This window comes from Eubalaena glacialis, chromosome 5 (genome assembly GCF_028564815.1).
Source record: "Eubalaena glacialis isolate mEubGla1 chromosome 5, mEubGla1.1.hap2.+ XY, whole genome shotgun sequence".
Lineage (NCBI taxonomy): Eukaryota > Metazoa > Chordata > Mammalia > Artiodactyla > Balaenidae > Eubalaena > Eubalaena glacialis.
In genome coordinates, this window is record NC_083720.1 from 58831 (window position 1) to 72836 (window position 14006).

Genomic DNA, 14006 nt, shown 5'->3' on the forward strand with positions numbered 1-14006 from the left:
TTTCACATTACTTCAAAAAATATGTTAAAAAATAAATTCAGTAAAGTTGCAAAATATGGAATCAGTATACACAAATCAGTTTTGTTTCTATACACTAATAATGAACCACCAGCAAGAAAAATTAAGAAAACAATCCCATTTACAATTCCATCAAAAAGAACAAACTATTTAGCAATAAATTTAACCAAGGACCTGAAAGACCTATACTCAGAAAACTGTAAAGCACTGATAAAGAAACTGAACACACAATAGAAAACAATATTCCATGCTCATGCATCAGAAAAATTACTATTATTAAAATGTTTATTCTACCCAAAGCCATCAACAAACAGTGCCAGGAAAACTAGACACCAGACTCCAAAGAACGACACTGGTCACCATCTACACTGCACATAAAACTAACTAAAAGCGCACAGTATTCCACATTAAACCCTTTCTCTCCTGAGTCCCCTGAAGAGGCACCCCACCCACCCAGCAGTCAGCTGCACAGTAAGATTCTCCACACTTGCTCATTTTTTCCTCTTGTGGAGTCTCCTCACCAGTGGTTCCTGAGAAAACCCAGCTGCTGTCAGTGTGGACAATGCCTCATGGTCCAGAAACCTAAGCCCTGACAGGAGACAAAGCTCCTGTCTGCTTGTCACAGAGCAAAGTCTGTGGGCAGGGTGCACCTGTGCCCCCAGGGTCAGACAGGTGGGTTCGGCGCCCCCTGTGGGACGTCAGAGAAGTGCCGGGAGCGCCGCACTCACAAACCCAGAGGCCTCATCCGGAAGGCAGTTCTGCTGTATATACTAAGTTTGGAAATCCAAACTGAAATGGAGCCAAGTATCTCACTGTATCTTCTCAAAAGATGGTTAAGGAGCAATTAATTACAAACCATATGTAATGAAATGAATGTAGACACAAACTTTACAACTTAAACCAAAATTCACTCAAAATTGCCCATAGACAAATTTAAATTACCAAACTATAAAAGTCCTAGAAAAAAAAAAGATAATCTACATGGCTTTGGGTCTGGTGACCTTATTCAGAAAACCGGAAGACAAACCACAAACTGCAAGAAACTATTTCCAAAACACATATCTGATAAAGGATTTGTACTCAAATTATGCCAACAACGCCATTAAAATTTGGTAAAGATTGAAACACACACCTGGCCCAAGAAGATAAACAGGCAGTAAATAAGCATACAAGAATATACTCAATATGCTGGTGGAATGCATGTACAACCAACTTTGGAAGACAGTTTGGCAGTTTTTTCCAAATATAAAAAGTCTCATCTTAGGATCCAAGAAGTGTACCTCTTGTATTTAGACAACTGCTTTGAAAAACTGTGTTCAAACCAAAACTAGCATCAAGTAATGCACAGCAGCTCTATTCATAATGGCTAAAAACTTAAAGATATCAGGATGTCCTTCTGTAGATGAATTCATAAGCAAATTAGGGCACATACATGTCAAGGGGAGAAGAATACACCACCCCAGGATATGCCCATTTGATAAAAGGATTATTTTGGACTAATTAATTTAAGAAACAGCAGACCCAGGAGAATCTTTCAAAACCAAGTAGAAAATGCCCTTTTAGGAGGTAAATTTACATTTATTAAGGATATCTCCATTTGTAAGGGTATGTCCCTCTCTGGACCAGGAATTGAATGATGACTAAATATCAAGAAAAGCTTGTTGGGACTTCCCTGCTGGTCCAGTGGTTAAGATTCCATGCTCCCAATGCAGGGGACCAGGGTTCCATCCCTGGTCAGGGAACTAGATCCCGCATGCTGCAATTAAGAGCCCGCATGCCGCAACTAAAGATTCCACAGGCCGCAACTGAGACCCGGCACGGCCAAATAAATAAATGTTTAAAAAAAAAAAAGCTTGTCAATGAAATAGGTCTGGATGTAAATCTGTGTAACAACCATACCCTTGTTTACTGGGCTTTGCCTAATAACATCCCTTAAATGGCTTCCTCCATTCCCTAACATCTTTCTTTTGTTCTCAGCAGAAGATAGCATTTAAGGTAATGGCTTGGGCCATTTCAGGGAGTGACTCAGTTTTCCTGGGTATCTTTCAAGTATACAGGAGGTACGCATGGTATATATTAAACTTCTGATTGTTTTCTCCAGTTCGTCTCTTTTTCATTACAAGGGAGATCTCAATAAAGAACATAGAAGTATAGAGGGAAAACTATTTTTCCTCTCATATACATGCAATGCAATAGTATTCAGAGATATAAACGAATGGACCATCAACCCGTGCAAAAAAAAAAAAAAAATAGATGCATCTAACACTTACATTGCTAAGTGAAAGAATCCAGTCTGAAGTGCTACACACTGTATGACCTCATTTATATGACATTCTAGAAAAGGCAAAACTGACAATGGTAAACAGTTTACGGAATATGTGGTTGAAATAGTCCATATGATACTTTAGTGGTGAATACCTGTCACTATGCATTTGTCTACACCCACAGATTTTTACAACCCAACAAGTAATTTACAATCTGTTCAAACTTAGCTACTTAGGATATGGGAGTGTCAAAGACTGGAATACAGAACGTAACAAAGAATCTAACTGATTCAGAAATGTATGAAAAAACTCACTGTTGGTAGTGGGACAAATGGGCTGACCTAAGTTAACTTTGGAAATGTACAGAATCTGTAGGCCAAAGACAAAATGTGCCATACATACACAGTGGACTCTATGTTCTTTCCATGAGGGGTAGTAGCTAACAGTACCGAAACTACTATATCAGTAATCGAATGCAACAAGCACTGAATTTAATAAATGACAAATGGTGGAAGCCAGGTTTCTTACCACTGGAGTGGGATGTTACAGTCAAACAAAGGGAGAAGGTTACAGTATCCACGTCATAACAGATCCGGTTGGAGATATCAGTATAAACTATCTTTAGCCTACACATAGTTCCACATGGAAATCTTTATAATTATGTGTATACGCATAGGCTGGGATACATGCATATATTTCCATGCACTGTCAGCTGAGCATATTTAGCTCCCACATGTAAGTTTTTAATACCATTCTCTAATAAAAGGAACAAGGGCTCTTTGAAGAAAGGGCTGATGCTAGGACTGAGACAGTAAATATATGAAGCAGGATAATCTTAAAATATCAGAAAGTAAAGGAGTACCAAAAATTTTAAAAACCCACAAAAGAAAAATTATGTAAAATGAGAACAGGAGCAAATGGAAAAAGCGCTCAACAGCCAAAGCAAGAATTAACTAAGCAGTCTAATAATGTAGTGCTGGATTATAACCAAAAGTTTACAGTAATTATTCACGTGTCCAAACTGGTAAAAATAAATTACATAGTTTTTGATGAATGGTGTTAAACAGAAATCTCCTATGCAGAAAGCTTCTAAACAATGTATACAGCCACTCAGCTGTCCATCAAGGATGTGAAGCTAACCCCTCTCTCCTCAAGTGTGGGTTCTGCATTATGACTTCCTCCTAAATAAAACACACAGGATGGACATGGGAAAAAAATTAACCTCACTGTGGGAAAACTTGACAAACATTACTTCAGCTAGGTGACCAAAGTTAAGAATATAAGTGAGAAGTTTCCTTAAGAGCCTGTCCTCTTGATATATAGTGAAGAGGAAGCACTTCGCCTCTGTGGTCTGCTTTTTCAAAGCCAAGTCTAACCACGACAAAACCACCAAGCAAATCCCAGTGCCCGGCAGTCTACAAAATACCTGACCAGTCCTCCTCCACACTGTCAAGGTCATGGAAACAAGGAGAGTCTGAGCAACTGTCAAAGCCCAGAAGAGACTAAACAGACATGATGACCCCATGTCCTTTGAGATCCTGGAACAAGGAAAGGTATAACAAATGGAACATGAATAGGGACTTCACTTAATAATGAAGTATCAATATTTGTTCATTATTTGTCATGATTCTGTAGAAAATTAGACAGGAAAGATTAAAAGTCAAATAAGAGAAACCTACTGTAACAAACTGGAAATCTAGAGGAAAAGGGGGATTTCTTTGTAAAAACACATTACCAAAATGCACCCTAAATTAAGGAAAATACAAAAAGACCAATTAATCACTGAGGAACCTCTTCCCCATACTGGTTATCCTATCACTGTTCCAGGGTTTCCCTCTCCCGGGACAGGGAAGGAACAGGGACAGAGCTGTTTGGCAGCTCCCCTAGTATCTGACCCCACCCAGTGTCTTCATCTCCCCCAGCCACGCCTACCCAGTGAGGACACCTGAGGAAGGATCAGGGATTATTGATTCAGATGTATCAACCAGGACTTTTTCTTTTCCCAGCGACTGGACACACTTACTGAAGTAAAATAAATTAGTATTTATTGTAAGGGTAGAAATAAATTAATACTTGCAAGTGGCAAGTTGAAGAATGGGTTTGGACCTGGCAGGTCCAGTGGCTCACACTATCTCAGTGTGACCTTGCTTCTCTCCAAAACTTTGTCCTGCTCAGTGCCTTTGGGGGACCCCATTCACAGGCACAGGCTCTCTCACTGCCCTTGGGCCAACAGCAATTCTAGGCTGACAACCACTCACCATCCATTTTCAGAGAAAGAGTTTCTCCTTTTCTTGAATTCCAAGAAAGTCATGGTTTTAAATGCCTTAGATCTGGCTTGGGTTGCATTCTCATCCTTGACCCATCACCAGAAGATGGAAAATGGGACTGGCTAGATGTGGGCTGTAAACCCATCTTCGAGCTGGGTGGAACATGGGCTCATCCTTCTGCAACTGTTTGGACTGGAAGCAGGTGAGATGTAATTCCCAAAGGAAAACTGAGGCACTTGGGCCTGAGAACAGATGCTGGCTGGCAGAAAGCAACAGATTCTAAGTCAATGACCGCTCACTGCACAGCACAGAATCTGACACAAAAGGAAGAAAGGGGTTCACTCAGGGTCAGGGGCTGCAGCTACTCATCCAGTGCTCTTACTGTCCTCCCAAGACTGCAAGAAGTTCTTTCACTTACTGAAAAGTCAGGATCGTTGGTGGTGGTAAACTCAAGTCTCTTTCCTTGGGCATCAGGTCCTCACATCTCAGAGGCTGGCCCAGAACAGCCCATGTGCCCTCAGAAGACACACAGACCTCATTCCTGCCCCTGAGAGGTGGGAGCCCTTGAGTTATGCCATCTCCCTGGCCATATTAATTGCCCATCCCTGAAAAACAATACTGCTCCTTTTCCAGTTTCTTCTCTCTCCTTTACTAAGAGGAAGAAACCAAATGCTAGGGTGGTAAGGAAAACTCTTGTGCAATGAAGTAATGGGAGGCTCAAGAATTATTCCAAGCCATGGAACCCATAATTGGCAGGCTTTCCAGAGGCCACATGGATGCATATGGCTCTCCAAGACAATGCAGTGTCAGTGTGAACCTTCCATTGGGAGGTCCAGTTGCCCCCATATCTTTGATTCTTAATGAATATGAATGTCAAAAGTTTCTAACGACTGAAAGGACAAAGGATTGCAGGGCCATGGTCTGCTGTATGGTTGTTGTGTCAGGGACACACTCCAATGTTTAGAGGATTATTACTTCTCTTGGCAGCCTATGAGGCTGTGAGCAGGAGGCCTTTTTCCCAACCACATGCATGTTGGTAGTTGAAACTTCTCAAAGGAATGTCTACACTGACCAGGTAGCTCTTGAATTGCCCGGCATCCTGGTCAGCTCCGTAACTGTACATGAGGGCCTGACAATGCCCAGGCTGGACTGAGCTAGAGGACCACAGATGCCTACCTGGATTGTCAGAGGTCAAGGGCTGTCCTGCCTGAGACTTGATCATCTATTCATGCCCACTCAGATGGGACAAAGGATGCCTCCAGTGCCAGGAGGGCCCCACCAGCCCTTAAGAAGGCAGCATCTGGGGGCTGGCAGGTCACTGCACCCAGTCCTGTATAAATCCACACATGTCCACTGAGTGCCCTCCTGTCTGGGCTGTGCTGGAACCTGGGGCTGCCCAGGCAGAGTAGGGCCAGCATCACCCTTCCCAGGTAGGAGGGCAGAAGGAAACCATGCATGACTTCCGACACCCTCCCTAATCCTTGACAGAGGTTGAGTAGGATAAGAAACAGTCCGAGACAAGAACAGACATTTCATTCTTCTCTCAGAGCCCAGGACTGGGGGAAGGGAGGCCAGAAAAACAGTTACTGACCTCAGCTCCCTGACTCCTGTTTGACCCTGGGCAAGTCCTATCCATTCTGGAGGCTTCAGAGAGAAGGAGAGGGGAAGGCAATGAGGGTCAACTGTGCTTAAACCTAACTCTAACCTTTACCCTAAGAACCCTAACCTCTAACCTTAACCCCCTAACAACCCTAGCCCCAGACCCTCGCCCCTGACCCTTTAACCACAACCCTCTACCATAACTCTCCAACCATGACTCTCCAACAATGACCCATAACCCTAAACCGTGACCCCTGAACCCTCACACTGACTCAACCCCAGGCCTAAATCCTGGCCTAGTGGGTACCGAGGGATGACTGTATGAACTCTCAAATAAACCAAGGAATTAAATCTTCCTGACCATGAATTTAGCAATGGTTTCTTAGATTTGACAGTAAAGCATAAGAAATGAAAGAAAAAAATAGATAAATTGGATTTCCTCAAAATTACAAACCTTTGTGCATCAAAAGAGGTTATCCAGAAAGTAAAAAGACAGCCCACAGAATGGAAGACAATATTGGCACATTATATATCTGATAAGACTCTTTACCTAGAACATACCCAGAGCTTTTACAACTCATCAACAAAAAGACAAACAATAAAATTTTTGAAACAGACAAATGGCTTGCATGGACTGCTCTCCAGGCAAGACATACAAATGGTCAACAAGGACATGAAAAGATGTCAAACATCAGTAGTCATGATGACAATGCAAATTAAAGCCACAGTGTGATGCCCCTTCACACACATTAGAATAAAAATAAATTTTAAAATATATAAATAAAAATAACAAATGTTGGCAACAATGTAGAGAAATTGAAACCCTTAAAAGTTACTTGTGGAGATGTACAATGGTGCAGTCTATGTGTACAAAACTTTAGCATTTACTCAAAAATATAAAATATAATTACCATGTGGTTCAACAACTCCACTCCTAGATATATACCCAAAATATGGAAAACAGGCATTCAAACAAAAACTTGTTCACCAATTATTCATAGCAGAACTGTTCACAATAGCCCGAGGTAGAAAAGATTTAAATGTCCATCAGCAGGTAAATGGATAAGCAAAATAAGGTAGATCCATAAGCTGCATTATTCTGTCATATAAAGGAATAAAGTAAAATTATACAGTAGCTATGGAAAACTCTATGGTGGCTCCTCAAAAACATGGAAAATGTATGATCCCTTGATTCCACTCCAGGGTGTACACCCAAAATATTAGAAAGCAAGGACTGGAACAGATATCTGTACCCCATATTCATAGCAACATTATTCACAATAGCCAAAAGGTGGAAGCAACACAACACATCCTTCAACAGATGAATGGATAAGTACAGTGTAGTATATACACAATGGAATATGATTCAACCTTTAAAACTAAGGTAATTCTCACACATGCTACAATGTGGATGAACCTTGACGTCATTATGCTAAGTGAAACAAGCCAGACACAAAAAGGACAAACGTTCTATGATTCCACTAGTATGAGGTATCCAGATAAGTCAAATTCAAAGACAAAGTAGAATAAGGTTGCCAGGGGTTGAGGTGAGTTAGTGTTTAATGGCTATGGTTTCACATGGGGAAAATAAAGTTCTGGAGATGGATGGTGAGGATATTTTTACAACAATGTGAATGTAGTTAATGCCATAGAACTGTATACTTAAAAATGGTTTAAATGGGGCTTCCCTCGTGGCACAGTGGTTAAGAATCCGCCTGCCAATGCAGGGGACATGGGTTCAAGCGCTAGTCCTGGAAGATCCCGCATGCCGCAGAGCGACTAAGCCCACGAGCCACAGCTACTGAGCCCTTGTGCCACAACTACTGAAGCCCATGCGCCTAGAGCCCGTGCTCCACAACAAGAGAAGCCACTGCAATGAGAAGCCTGCACACGGCAACAAAGAGTAGCCCCCTCTCGCCGCAACTAGAGAAAGCCTGCACACAGCAACAAAGACCCGACACAGCCAAAAAATAAAAAATAAAATAAATTTTTTAAAAAAGCTTTAAAAAAAATGGTTTAAATGGTAAATGTTATGTGTTTTTAATCACGATGGAAAAAATGAATGAAATAATGATCAATGTTACAATGTGGATAAACACTGAAAACATCCTAAGTGAAAGAAGCCATACAGAAAAACCACCCAGATCATGCTCATCTTGTACACTTTAAATCCAGCAAGGTTTTTAAAGTGAGGAAAAGTCCCAGTGATGGTTCCAGGAAAAGAAAACTGTATTCGAATGGGAAAATACATTTCCACAAAGCTGGGGCAGCTGGTGAAAGTTGAAGCAGGTCTGTGGATAGGATTATAATGTGGAAACCATAATTATTCCTCATTTTGGGGTTATGTGCTGGTTCTCTGGGAGAGTGGCCCTCCCACTCCCACAGGGTAAAACAAACTGGAGTATTTTGTGAATGTGGAAAACTTTATACTGCTATTTAAAGTTTTTTATACACTTGAAATTTACTAGAAAATAAAGTACTTACCAAAACAACCATGTCATAGCACGCCAGAAATACAGACATCAAACTCTGTTATAGAGGCCAAGCCCTACCCAGATCCAGTTCACCCACAGTGGTGATGCTAATCACCCTTGTAGGAGTCCACATACTATGAGAGGCACCATGGGAAGATTATATTGGGAGCCACTATGTCTTGGGTGCTGTGGATGACCTGGATATAGTTGAAACAGTGGGATTTCTGAATTCTAGTTTTCCACATTCAACCACCAAAAAACTGTTACAACTAAAACATGAATTCAGTAAAGCTGCAGGATACAAAAAAAGAAAAATCAATGCACAAAAATCATCTGTGATTCTATACACTGATAATGAACCATCAGAAAAAGAATTTAAAAAAAAAATCCCACTTACAATTGCATCCAAAAAGATAACCAGGAGTAAATTTAACCAAGGACGTGAAGGACCTGCACACTGAAAACTGGAAGACACTGATAAAGGAAACTGAACAGACAAAAATAAATGGAAAGATACCCCGTGCTCATGGGTAAAAAGAATATTGTGAAAATATGCATTCTAAGGTGGGACTTTCCTGATGGTCCAGGGGTTGGGACTCTGCGCTCCCACTGCAGGGGGCACAGGTTCGATCCCTGGCTGGGGAACTAAGATCCCGCATCCTGCATACCACATGGTGTGGCCCAAAATTTTTTTTTAATTAAAAAAAAATATGCATCCTAGCCAAATTAATGTACACATTCAACGCAATCCCTACCAAAAGTGCAATGACATTTTCCATAGAAACAGAACAAACAATCTTAAGATGTGTGTGGAACCACAAAGGACCCAGAAGAGCTAAAGCGACCCTGAGGAAGGAGAACGGGCTGGAGGCATCTCGCTCCCTGACTTCACACTTCATTACGAAGCTACAGTCCCAAAAAAGTGTGGAATTGGCACAAAAACAGGCACACAGACCAGAGGAACAGAGCAGAGAGCCCGGGAATTAACCTACAGGTATGTGATCAGTTAATTCACAAGAAAGGAGCCAAGAACATACACCAGGGAAAGGACAGTCCCCTCAATAAACGGTGCTGGGAAAACCGGACGCCACACACCAAAGAACAACACTGCACTCTGTCTACACCACACACAAAAGGGGCCAAAAACCCAGTTTTCCACATCAAGCCCCTCCTCTCCTGGGTCCTCTGAAGACAGACACCCACAGCGGTCAGCCACCTACAGGAACCTTCTGCCCACTTTTCCTCACCATTTCCCTCAGCGGCGTCACTTCCCGGCAGGTCCTGAGGAGACCAGGCTCCTCTCAGCATGAACTGGACCCCACTGTGTCCCAAAGCTGAAGCCCCAGGGGGCCCTGAGGAGACCCGGCTTCCGTTAGTGTAGACTCGACCCCGGGTTGTCCCGAAGCCCGGCCGTCAGCGTGGACTCAGCCCCGCGTGTCCCAGAATCCAAAGCCCCAGCGGGTCCTGAGGAGACAGGGCTCCTCTCAGCGTGAACGTGAACAGCATGATCTGAACAGACATCCCACCGAAAAAGATATATAGATAGTAAAAGTCATACAGAAACAAGCTCAACATCATATACCATTAGGGAATTACAAATTAAAATCATGAGATATCACAGCACACCTATTAGCATGGCTAAGCTCCAAAAATAAGACACTACCAATTGCTAGAGGGTGAGGAACAAAAGGAGCTCTCCCTCGTAGCTGGGGGGAGGCATGTGCAGCCACTTTGTAAGACAATTTGGCAGTTTTTTCTAAAGCTAAACAAGTCTCACGTTGGGATCCAACAATCATGCTTCCAGCATTTAGGCAACTGCTTTGAAAATCTATGTCCAAATGCAAACGAGGATGCAATTATGCACAACAGCACTTTCATAATGGCTAAAAACTTGAAGAAATCAGGATATCCTTCAAAAGATGAATGCATAAGCAAATTGGGGTACATCCATGTCAAGGCGAGTAGAATATGCCACCCCAAAATATGTCTCTCTGGCATAAGAATTATTGGTCTGCTTTTAAAAAAAAAAAAAAAAGGGCTTCCCTGGCGGCTCAGTGGTTAAGAGTCCGCCTGCCAATGCAGGGAACACGGGTTCGAGCTCTGGTCCGGGAAGATCCCACATGCCACGGAGCAACTAAGCCCGTGCACCACAACTACTGAGCCTGCGCTCTAGAGCCCGCGAGCCACAACTACTGAGCCCGTGTGCCACAACTACTGAAGCCTGCACACCTAGAGCCTGTGCTCCATGACAAGAAAGGCCACCACAATGAGAAGCCTGCGCACCGCAATGAAGAGTAGCCCCTGCTCGCCACAACCAGAGAAAAGCCTGCATGCAGCAACGAAGACCCAATGCAGCCAAAAATAAAACAATAAATTTATTCAAAAAAAAAATCTCAGAAAACTGAGACTGCCATTTTATGAAGGACATTTACAATAGAGAAGTCTCCATTTATAAGGGTATGTCCCTCTTTGCACCAAAAATAGAAGGATAATTAAATCTTAAGTAACTTTTTTCACTGGTGAAGTCCTGACTTAAATGTGCAAACACTCATACCCTTGTTTACGGTGCTTTGCAGGATAACCTGCCAAAACTGGCCTTCCCCCCTTCCCCAGCATCTTTCTTCTGTTTTTAGCTGAAGACAGTATTTAAGGGGATGGTTTTGGTCATTTCAGGGAGTGACTCAGTTTTCCGTGGTATCCCCCCTGTATTCAGAAGGTATACATGTAATTAAACTTCTGCTTTTCTCCTGGTAATCTGTCTTTTATTTCAGGGGCAGGGGGGCCTCAACCAAGAACCTAGAAAAGTAGAGGGAAAATTGTTTTTCCGCCCATACACGTGCAGTGGAATGCCACTCAGCAGAAAGGAATGCAGCATCAGCCTATGGAAAGACATGGATAAATCCTCAGTGTACACTGCTAAGTGACAGCATCCAGGCTGAGGAGGCTGCACACAGTATGACCCCATTGGTGACATTCTGGGAAAGGCAAAGCTACATAGATGATAAGCAGATCATGGGGTGGGGGGTTTGAAGTATTCCATGTGACACTCTAGGATGGATACCTGTCACTATGCATTTGTCTAAACCCACAGATGTGTACAGCCCAAGGGACCAATCATAATCTATTTAAATTTAGTTATTTAGGATGTAGGCATGTGTCAGGATGGAATACATAATGTGACAGAGTCTAACTGTATTAGAAATATATGGAAACAACTCACTGTAGGGGATGGGATAAAAGGTGCTGACCTAAGTTACCTTTGGAAATGAATGGTATCTGTAGACTAAAGGCAAAATGGACCGTACATATACAGTGGGCTTTATTTTACGAAGTTCTTTCCAGGGTGTAGTAGCTAACAATTCTGAAACCTCTGCACATGTAACCTGGAAAGGAGCAATGCATACATAAATGGCAGATGGTGGGAGCCAGGCTCCTTGCTGTGGGAGTGGGAAGTTACAGATAAGCAAGGGGAGAGCCTCTGCCCCCGTAATCCTGGATCTGAGCTTCCTGGGAGGATGCTGACTGGCCGGGGGAAACACACAGATCTTCACACGGGAAGACCCTGCAGACATAGGAACTTCACGCCCCATCTTTCCACCCATACCTGCTGGAAACACTCAGCCCTCCATAATCAGTCAATTGCAGCGTTTAAGACATTCTCATCCCCAGGCAGATAAAGGAACATGAGGGTCTTGCTTACCCCTAAGCTGTCCCAGAATCCAGGCCCTGGGGGTGGAGCCAGGTTGGGGGTTCCTGGGCCTCTGACCAACAGGTGAGAGGAAGGAGGAAGACCAGTCCTGAGGACAGAGGTTCCCTCAAGTCTGTGAGCCCAGGAGCCCCGATGGGATTCATTCCCAGTGCGGACATGGGCGGGGTCTGCAGTGGTTCTGTGCTCCCCCTGGACCCCTTTGATGAAGCCATGGCAGCACTGGCCCCAGACGTCTCCTGGCAGTGTCTCAAACTCTGACACAGCGGTTTTACAAACGAACAAGAGAATGGAGCTGAGCCCCTGACAGCCACTCCTTTCTGGCTCTGAGTTGCTTCCAACAGGACCGCACTCACCTGCACGTAGTCTGCTGTGACCTACCTGCTCCCATTGGCCTTCCCTCTCCCTCCCTGCGATGATTCCCGTGACATTTCCAGCCTGGACCCCTCTCCCACGCCAGACGCCTCTGTCCAGTCACTGCACCCCCATCTCCCTTGGGGGCTAACAGGGCCCTCAGGGGACCGGGATCCTGCAGGTCCCCACACCCAGGAGCAGCCCCACCTTCCCAGGTTGCTGAGCCCAGGCACCGGGTGTAACGGAGCAGGACCCTACGGGGCCTTCCCAGGACAGACCCCTCCCCCACATCCTCTGCTGGAGCTCCTCTCTGAAGTACCTGGACAACAGTACCTGATGCACGCTTCCTGAGTTGTTTTACAGATGCTGAAACCACCACCAAACGGAAGAAATTAACTACCTGATGATCTTGAACAGGTAGCCCCGGAACTTCTGGTGCCTAAGAATTTAGAATGTTAACCGCCTGTTACCTCACCATCAACCACAGAATTGTGCACCAGCTGATCACATACCCTGTGACCCACCTCCTTCAACTGGCCTTTAAAATTGCTGTGCTGAAATCCTTCAGGGAGTTCGGGGATTTAGAGCACAAGCCGCCTGTTCTCCTTGTATTGGCACTTGTATAATTAAAGCTGCACTTCCCTTCACCACACCCGCTGTCAGTAGACTGGCTTTACTGCACTCGGGCAAGCGGACCCAAGTTTCGTTCGGTAACTCTGGGGTCTCCCAGGCTCCCACTCTCCTTGTGCCCCACTGACTGTCATCTGCTCCTCCAGAGTCTTGTTGCAGCAAAAATAGAAATGAAGTTTTCCCTCCCCTGAGAACAAGGAAAACAAAGGGAACAGCGAACAGGCTAGAGAAGAAACATAACCTGGCCTGAAAGAATTCATCACTCCTTGTTTTACTTTGTCACTAATTTGTAGTAACTAGATGTGTACTTTACAAAGCTAACCTCACCCCTTGACACTATGTAATTTACCTCTGGCACCCATCACCCCTAACTCTGTGTGAGTTACATCCCCTGCCTCTCACTCCCTAACCTTATTATGTCCAGCACTTACATTCTATATGCCCCTCATAACAAATCACCCCCTATAGTCTTTGCATTTCAGAAACAAGGTCACCGGCCGATAAATCAGAGGCAAACGGACGCAATTACCAGACTGCCAGACCCCAATTACCGGGCGGCCTGATGCCAACTATGACTGTTTTGAAATAATGCAAAGAAAAGGAGGAATGCAAGACCTTCACTACTTTGATCCTCATCCTATACCCCGGACTGCGAGAGCCCCACATATAAAATCTTCCCTGACTCTCAAGGAGG

General features: G+C 43.9%; 1 long non-coding RNA gene across 2 annotated transcripts in view; it reads right to left on the minus strand.

Annotated features, from left to right (window-relative positions):
• LOC133092503 (uncharacterized) overlaps positions 1 to 14006 on the minus strand; it is a 63613-nt gene that overhangs the window by 27676 nt on the left and 21931 nt on the right. The window lies entirely within an intron of this gene.